The following is an 8,804-nucleotide window of genomic DNA, read 5'->3' on the forward strand; positions in this document are numbered from 1 at the left end:
GATCACCAGGAATCAAAGTTCTGGTCTCTCCTCCATCTTCTACCAAACAGATTTTTAAAAACCAAAGGATTGCCCAGGTGCTTCCTTTGCCCTATCACCGCATGGGAAAGGATGCTGCTGAGGCCCCCAGCAGCTTTGGTTCTAGCAATATGGCCTTTTGGATGCAAGAAACTAAAACTTCCAGGCCCACAACAATATTACAGATCCAAGGAGTCCCTACACAGGGACTCTCGACCCCGGGGCAGATGTCTCCTACATCGCGGGAGAAGATGGCCGTCAGCTTGGCCTACTCACGATGCTCCTGGTACTCGTGTGGGTGTAGGACAAGCCTCTACTGTGGGAAAAAGCTCTCAAATTCTACAATGGTCAGATGAGGGGCACAACTCAGGGACCTTTTGTCCTTATATCATTCCTTCCATTCCTTTTTCTCTGGGGGGTGAGACATTTTGTCCCAAATGAGAGTCTTGTTGTGCAGCCCAGATAAACGAGTCACTAGTCAAATGTTACAAATGGGGTTGCACCTCGAGAAAGGATTGGGTAAAAATTTACAAGGCCCCCATGGGCCCCCATAGATGTCAAACCTAAATTAAATAAAGAAAGAACAGCTTATTCAAATTTATGGGGGGAGGGGGCATTGTTCCCTTAGCAGCAGAGTACATAACCTGGAAATCAGATATTCCAGCATGGATGGAACAATGGCCCTTGCCCACCAGAAAACTGGCAGCAGCTCCTAGAACAACAGCTTACGGAAGGAAGGGCGTATCGAGCCTTCCTGTAGTCCTTGGACCACACCCATTTGTGTCATTAAATAAAAGCAGGTAAATGGAGATTATTACAAGACTTAAGGGCAATAAATGCTACTCTGGAGGGCATGGGCTCCTTCCAACCCCGCCTCCCATCCTGCGTAGGGTGCCGAAAGGTTCTCAAGTAACTGTGATAGATTCACAAGATTGCTTCCTCAACACTCCCCTTTATCATGAGGATTGCCAGAGGTTTGCCTTTAGTCTGCCTTCTGAGAACTTTAAGCAGCCTTATCCAAGGTATCGATGGAAGGTCTCGTGACAGGGAATGAAAAATAGCCTTACACTTTGTCCAAATTTTGTAAATCTGGCCCTTGAACCGGTCAGACAGGCTTAAAATGGCCTCTACCTCATTCATTCTCTGGATGACATACTTTTGGCTGACCCCGATTGACCAGTGCTGCAAGAAATCCTAATGGGAATTGTAGGTTCCCTGCTGCAATTTGGTGTAACACTAGCCTCAGAGAAGATTCAAGAGGAACAGCCCTTTACTTCCTTGGGCAGGACACTTAACACTCCAGCAGTGACCCCTCAACCTTCACAACTAAGGAAAGACCATTTCGTCTCCCTTAATGATTTTCGGAAACGTTTAGGGGACATCAATTGGATTCAGCCCTATCTAAAAGTTCCTACTTCAGATCTAAGGCCTCTTTTTGACATCCTTCAAGGAGATCCGGATCCCAAATCTCCACGGAGTCTCACAGAGGAAGCTGAACGGACTTTGCATAAGGCCGAAGAGGTCATAAACCATCAAACTTTATCCCGGGTGGATTATCAAAACCCTTGGTCTTTAATTCCTTCACCCACCAAACACACCCCGACTGGGTGTCTTCGGCAAGATGGGCCTTTGGACTGGATTCATCTTCTGGCTGCTCCAAGAAAGGTTGTCATGCCCTACCCTGCCCTGGTGGCCGCCCTCGTGACCAAGGGATGTAAACGAAGCAAAGAATTATTTGGTCAAGTGCGGGGGACCAGCCCACGCACCAAAGCCTAAGGGTCCCTGAGTAGGGGGTTGGTGTCGGTGAAATATCTACAAGAAAGAACACAGACAACATGAGTGGTGGAAGAGACCACACTTTACTGTGAAACTTGGTGTCTTATATACCACAGGTGATTACATCTTTCTTTTAATGATTACATTGTTTGTAACTTCGTAGGAATCACATGTTTCAGAAAAGATCATTGTTTTTATGGAAGAGAAAACAGAAAATTAAAGACAGGAATGAAGTACAATACAGAAGATCAAAAAACATAATTTATCACTAAAAATACATCAGCGGGAGTCCTATTTTGCGTATATAGTGTAATATTAACCGAAGCTTATGACAAGGCTATTTTTCTTTAAAGGTTTAAACAATAGTCTGTGAGTAAAGTGCCTCTAACTAGGGGGGGAGGTTTTAATCAGAAAATCTGCCCATATGCTGGAACCACAATTACCGAATGGCATGAATAATAGGAGAACTAACCCCAGTCTCTGATCCACTTAGGTCAAGCAGTCAAGCGCGCACATTTTCAAGCAGGGGAAGCAGGGTCCCAAAGGCCACACAGCACTGCACCCCAGTCTCCCAGGACCTTTGTTCTTCTGTCCTGATCCTCAAATGGGGGAAGGGCCAACCGTGATCCAGGGTAGCGCCTTCCTAGACAGGCTCAGGACTTTGCGATTCCATACGCTCCCCCCGGAGGCCTTGCTGTCACAGTGGAATCTCCTCCTCAGGCTTTTAGGCTGGAGGGGCCCCAACAGTCAAGGTGTGGCCTTTATCGTTGTTCCTTCCACTAGAAACCAATTAGATTATTTGTTACAAAATATCGAGGGTTGGCAAATGGCCATGGAAGGATTTACGGGAGAAATCAGATTTCACCTCCCTAATAATCCGATTCTTCATTTCCTTAAAATTCATCCCTTTCTTTTTCCAAACATTACTAGGAATGAGCCCTTACCCCCGCCAGCCGCTATGGTTTTTACAGATGGTTCTCCGAATGGAAAGGCTGCTACTATTATTAATGGTCATTCTCATGTATGAGTCACCAAGGAGACTTCTGCTCAACGAGCTGAATTAATGGCAGTCATTTATGCTTTTACTCATCTAACCCAGGTTCCTTTTAATCTGTATACGGATTCATGTTATATAGTAAGGTTGTTTCCTCACACTGAAACCGCCTCTCTCCCCAAATTCCGGTCCACAGTCTTTCCCTTGTTAAAATAACCTTCCAACACTTACACACCCGGCCTTTCTTCATGCGGCACATCAGAGCTCATAGTAATTTACCAGACCCTTCGGCTCAAGGAAATCATCAGGCTGGCTCACTCACTAAAACTGTAGTTGTACAGGTTTACTAGCTGTGGAAGAGGCCCGCCTGTCCCAAAATGTACATCACCAAAGTACCTCTGCGCTCAGGTCTCAGTTTAAAATTCCCAGAGAAACAGCCCGAGAAGTAGTCCGATCCTGCCGACAATGTCCTACCCATCTTTCTGGCCTGCCCTTCGGGGTTAATCCACAGGGTCTCAGGCCTAATGATCTATGGCAGATGGAAGTCACTCATGGTCCCTCTTTTGGTAAAGTGTGCTATGCACATGTACGCATGGATAACTTCTCACACATTCTGATGGCTTCCACGGGAACAGCGGAGGCGTTCGGGGTGTCAGACAGCGCCTCTCTGTCCGGCTTTCACATCTGGGAATCCCTAAGGCGGTTAAAACTGAGAATGCTCCAGCTCATACTTCAACCGCCTTGAAAAGATTTACTGAGACATTTCACATCACTCACACTTCAAGGATTCCTTATAATCCTCAAGGACAAGGTATTGTGGCAAGAGCCCATCAAACATTAAAGATGTAAATTAAAAATGTAAGAAAGGGGAATTTAAGGGTAGCTCCCCTCACCATATTCTATCTCATGTCCTTTTCGTGACAAATAATCTTAATGTGAACTCCACAAATACCACAAACATGTGTACACACTGGAATCCCGATTCCAAAAACCTAAAAGCTGTAATAAAATGGAAAGATTTCCTCACGGTGAAGTGGAAGGGACCAGGCCCAGGGTGTTAACCTGGGGGTGAGGAGATGCTTGTGTTTTTCCACAGGACGCGGACTCTCCTCTATGGACTCCGGATCCTCCAATCCGAGCCTATGTCGAACCCTCCTCCAATGCCGTGGCATCCTCCTCCGCCCCGCTACCAGCCAGCAGACAGTCCTCCGAGGATGACAGCCCCCCCGGTCATCAGCAGCCCCGCCTCCGGAACCCAGCCAAGAGGAGCTGTCGATCCAGCCCATGAATTCTCTCTCTCTTCAAATGAATCACCCACAACGACACAACGACGTCAAGGACGTGGGAGACTGGCCCATTCGACTAGAGCCAGAGCCACACGTCCCCCTACCTGGGGACAGCTCAAGAGGCTGACCCAGGAGGCCCAGCGACTCCTCCAAGGCCAAGGAACTCCGCGCACTCCGGCACCCATGTTCACCGCCATCCTCGCCGTTTTGTCCTGCCAGGCCCCTCTGCTCGCACCACAGATCCACAGTGTTGGGCGTATGTTCCTGACCAGCCTGTACTACAACCTGCCGCTTGGGAAATGAGCCTGAACCCGTATTGACAAATAACACAGATTTACTAGGAGGCAGCTCTTTATTTACTCCCAAACCAATCATAACTTCACTCATGTCGGTAAAGCAAGTTCACCTCCCATTTGTCTTTCCCTGTGTGGACATACATTACAGGGGTGTTGGCCCACCTCCTTTTTTTTTAGTTTTTTAATGTTTTTTCTTTATTTTTGAGAGACAGTGAGAGACAGCATGAGCAGGGGAGGGTCAGAGAGAGAGGGAGACAGAATCAAAAGCAGACTCCAGGCTCTGAGCTAGCTGTCAGCACAGAGCCCGATGCGGGGCTCGAACCCACGAACCATGAGACATGACCTGAGCCAAAGCCAGACGCTTAACCGACTGAGCCTCCCAGGTGCCCCTGCCTACCTCCTTTAAAGGATTACTCACAGACTCCCTAACAGAGTTCTGTGGTAAACAGCATCTTTGGTCTCTATACTTACTGGCCCAGGAGCCCAAGATCTGATGGTTGTTAGCAGACAAAACCCACCTAACAAATTTCCATTGTGGTAGAGTTTGCCTCCAGAAAATAAGCCTACTGAGAAGGCTTGGGGCCTTACTAACTCAACTACAGGATTCCCTCGATGGTGGTCATGTTTATATCCCACATCTATCCCTTATACCTTGTCTCGATCTACTCCAGAAATATATGATTGGTCTAACCCTAGTCTTCATTTGGATTATCGAGAATACTTACACAAAGCCAATATTCATTTTAATTGGAGTGACCAGTTTATACCCAAACCCCTGGCTGTTAATCGATGGCATGTCAATGGCTGGGTGCCCCCATACTGACAACTCAGATTAATGGTATCACTTATACACAAACCAATCTCTGGCAACTAACTGCCTCCGCCCATTTTATAATCCTAAACCGACCCTCGAGCCCCACCACTTATGTGACCCAAGCTTGTGTACAGACACCCTATGCCATCATTGTAACAAATGCCACACGGGGAATTTTGAACATTGTTCAAAACACGGACAAAAGTTATTCTATTACCTGCTCTACTTGTATATTAACGAATTGTATTTCACCAGATACCAAGGTTAGATTTATGATGATTGTCAAACAGCCTCCTTATGTCATGCTTCCTGCTAAGCTGACCCTTCCCTGGCATGATGATTATGGATTACAAGTAATGCAGGAGATTAATAATTCCTTATCTCGACACGAGCGTTCTGCTGCAGGCCTGATTTTGGGTACCGCCGCCCTAATTGCCACTCTAGGGTCCGTGACTGCGTCTACCGTTGCCCTAGCTCGAGCGCTTCACACAGCTCAACATGTAAATCAACGAACCAAAAATGTGTCTCATGCCTTGGCTGTTCAAGAAATCATAGATGAGAAACTAAACACAAAGGTAAATGCACTCAAAGAAGCTATTCTATGTATTGGAAATGAACTAAATTCTTTAAAAATACGCTGGCTCTCCGGGGCCACAGAGAATATAGTTGGATATGTGCAACCCCCCTAAAACACAATCAGCCCTCTAGTGCCTGGGAAAATGTGCAAAATCACTTACTGTACCTGTATTCCATTCCATCTGTATATGGAATCATTCCAATTTATAATTTCTTCATCAACAGATTCTGGACCTCAATCAATGTACTACCTTCTTTCTCCTTGCCAGGTAGCAACATCCTTTCAGGATGGACTAAATACTTTTGTCAGTAATCAAAACTTCCTCTCTTTTCTTATAAAGGTCATCTGGTCCTTGGAGCCATGTAAATTATCCTTTGTCTCTTTCCAGTCTTCTACCGAGTACTAAACAATGGGATCCATGAAGTTTCTACCCTACGTTTAAAACAATGGAAAACGGGGAGCTGCCCGGAGCTGCATCAGCCTCGCTGGATGTCACAGTCACAGGAGGAAATAGCAGACATTTGCACAGCGCCAGCCACGAAGCAAAACTGGCAACTCCTTCTGCTACTACTGCTTATGTTGAAAATAAGCCTGTTGTCATTAAGTAGGCCTCACGACGGTCCACATCAGACCGATATTCCCCACAGAGACACCTCATGAGAGGAAGCACATTCCTGCCCCTGCGTAAGGGATTTTAGACAAAGCGCTGCAGATGTTTGCCAAAAGGTTCTTCTCATGAGCTCTGCAGACCCAAGACATAAATTATATGGCGGGGGTGGGGGGGGGGGCTAAGAACACAAGAGTTACAATGAACTCTGGCCCGGAGAAGGAGAGCCTCACTTAGAGATAAGAGACAAGGACCGGCCATGAGTTGCTACATACACCTTGGTTAATGGGAGCCACAAATACCTTCCCTTATACTGACATCCGAAATGAGGACTGATAATGAGGATGGGAAAGAGTAACTAAAACTTAAACCCACATACAGAGGCTGACGCACCCAAGGCCCCTATAGTATGTGCATCCTTGGCATCAAACGAAGGGTTTACACAAGCAATCTACGAACCAGTCCGGATACATTCTTCCCCTTGCAAGCCAGACCAGATGACTCCCAACCTGTCTATATATCACTCAACCTAGGACTTAATCTTAGCATCATTCATATAAACAAATATGTCTGTTACCCACTTTTCACTGAGAACATCCTGTTGTCTTCTTAGCCGTGAGATTTACCAGCAGTTCAAACAAATGTATCTGTTTTCTGCTGTTCACTCAGAACATCCTGTTTTCCTCTTAGTTGTAGAATTTACTGCTCACTATAATTAGTTTTGCCAGAATGCCTCTGTAAACCTGTATCTATACACTTTTCAAAGTGTCCTATCACAGAGATTTATTCGTTGTAAAAGTTCCACCTGCTGATGTCCTGTCCTCACTTAACCTATAAATAAAGACACCAAAACCGACAGAGAGATGCCTGCCTGGTGGTCAGATGAACCTCGAGGACCACTCACTCCTCTTCACCAACACCTTCCATCCTTCAGGGCCCCCTGACCCTGCTGGAGCTGGATTCGGGCATCCAGCCTCTCTCCTCTCTCTCCAGACATGCTCTGTCCTCATCTACGGGAATCACAGGCAGGACAACCAAGTCAGGATCATACATTGCTGCATTGCTCATATTGCTCGACTAATCTGGAATGCCTAAAACTTCCACACTAGCCCTCCTAATTGTCACAAGAAGCAATTGGAGAGCTTTTCTGGACAAAATAATGACTGTTCTTTTCAGAACCAGCTCTTGATCCAAGCACCCTGTCCTACCATTCTTGTAGAGAAATAGGGACAGAGCCTGTGGTACTTCTCTTCATGTCAACTAGATTTTCCGGGTAAATCTCAATGTGAACTAGGGAGATGTTGAACATATGAGACACCAAGAATGTATAGAGTATTCCTAGAGAGCAAGATCTTGACAGCACAAAGGGAAGAATTGATATTTTAAATAAAATCATGAAGTTGTCTCCGGGACCTGGAACTCTCTCGGGGATTTTTTTTTCAGATTAGTCACCTTTATTGTAATCCATAAATACGTTAGAAACACACGTATCAGGGTACCTCAGACTCTTGATTTCCGCTCAGGTCATGATCTCAGTTGAGGCTCTGTGTGGACAGGGTGGAGCCTGTTTGGGATTCTCTATCCCTCCCTCCCACACACTTGCTCTCTCCAACTTAAAATCCCTACTGTTCCTCAATTTTCTCCAAAGAGTAGTTTTAAATTGGAGTCCTATGTGCTCAAGGCTCTAAACCTCCAGACTTAACTCACAAAAAGAGCATCTGTCACCCACTTTTCCAACTCTCCCTGCCAAGTAAAGTACCCCAAAGTGTCAACTGCCCATGTTAGGTGAGGGTCCTCTTCGATCCCCACATCAAATGGTCTGGATTCCTGAGCAACCGCAAGTCCAAATGACGATGGCGACCTTTCTCGAAAAGCTCTCGGAGATTTTTTTTAAAGCTGAGACTAATGTGGTAAAAACTGGAACAAGAAACGCACAGATCTGAAAGCGCAAGGTGTCCCGCGTCGCTTGAGTATACGATCGGTGTGATCCCTCCACAGGAAAGTTTAATTTTTTTGCTTTACTCAATTGTAACAAACACAAGTCCTGGACAGAGCTGGGACTAGGTTGCTGTCAAGTTGCAAGACTGAGCAGGGAACCAATCAGCGCGCAGCGTCATTGTTGTACACACACGTACACACACACACACACACACACACACACACTAGCGCTGGGCAGCTCCACTCTGAGACTTTATTATTATTATTGTTTTCTGTACCTTTAGGCATCCGAACCAAGAATGTCCGAGACCGCGCCCGCCGCGCCCGCCGCTCCGGCCCCTGCCGAGAAGACGCCCGTGAAGAAGAAGGCCCGCAAGTCCGCAGGCGCCGCCAAGCGCAAGGCGTCCGGGCCGCCCGTGTCCGAGCTCATCACCAAGGCGGTCGCCGCCTCCAAGGAGCGCAGCGGCGTGTCCCTGGCCGCGCTCAAGAAGGCGCTGG

At 46.7% G+C, this 8,804-nt stretch overlaps 2 protein-coding genes across 3 annotated transcripts in view; one reads left to right on the forward strand and one right to left on the reverse strand.

Annotated features, from left to right (window-relative positions):
* LOC115296187 (histone H2B type 1-K) overlaps positions 1-8,804 on the reverse strand; it is a 20,121-nt gene that overhangs the window by 6,920 nt on the left and 4,397 nt on the right. The gene's annotated exons all lie outside the window — the stretch shown is intronic.
* LOC115296188 (histone H4) overlaps positions 1-8,804 on the forward strand; it is a 22,703-nt gene that overhangs the window by 318 nt on the left and 13,581 nt on the right. The window lies entirely within an intron of this gene.

Source organism: Suricata suricatta, chromosome 7, assembly GCF_006229205.1.
Source record: "Suricata suricatta isolate VVHF042 chromosome 7, meerkat_22Aug2017_6uvM2_HiC, whole genome shotgun sequence".
Taxonomy (NCBI): domain Eukaryota; kingdom Metazoa; phylum Chordata; class Mammalia; order Carnivora; family Herpestidae; genus Suricata; species Suricata suricatta.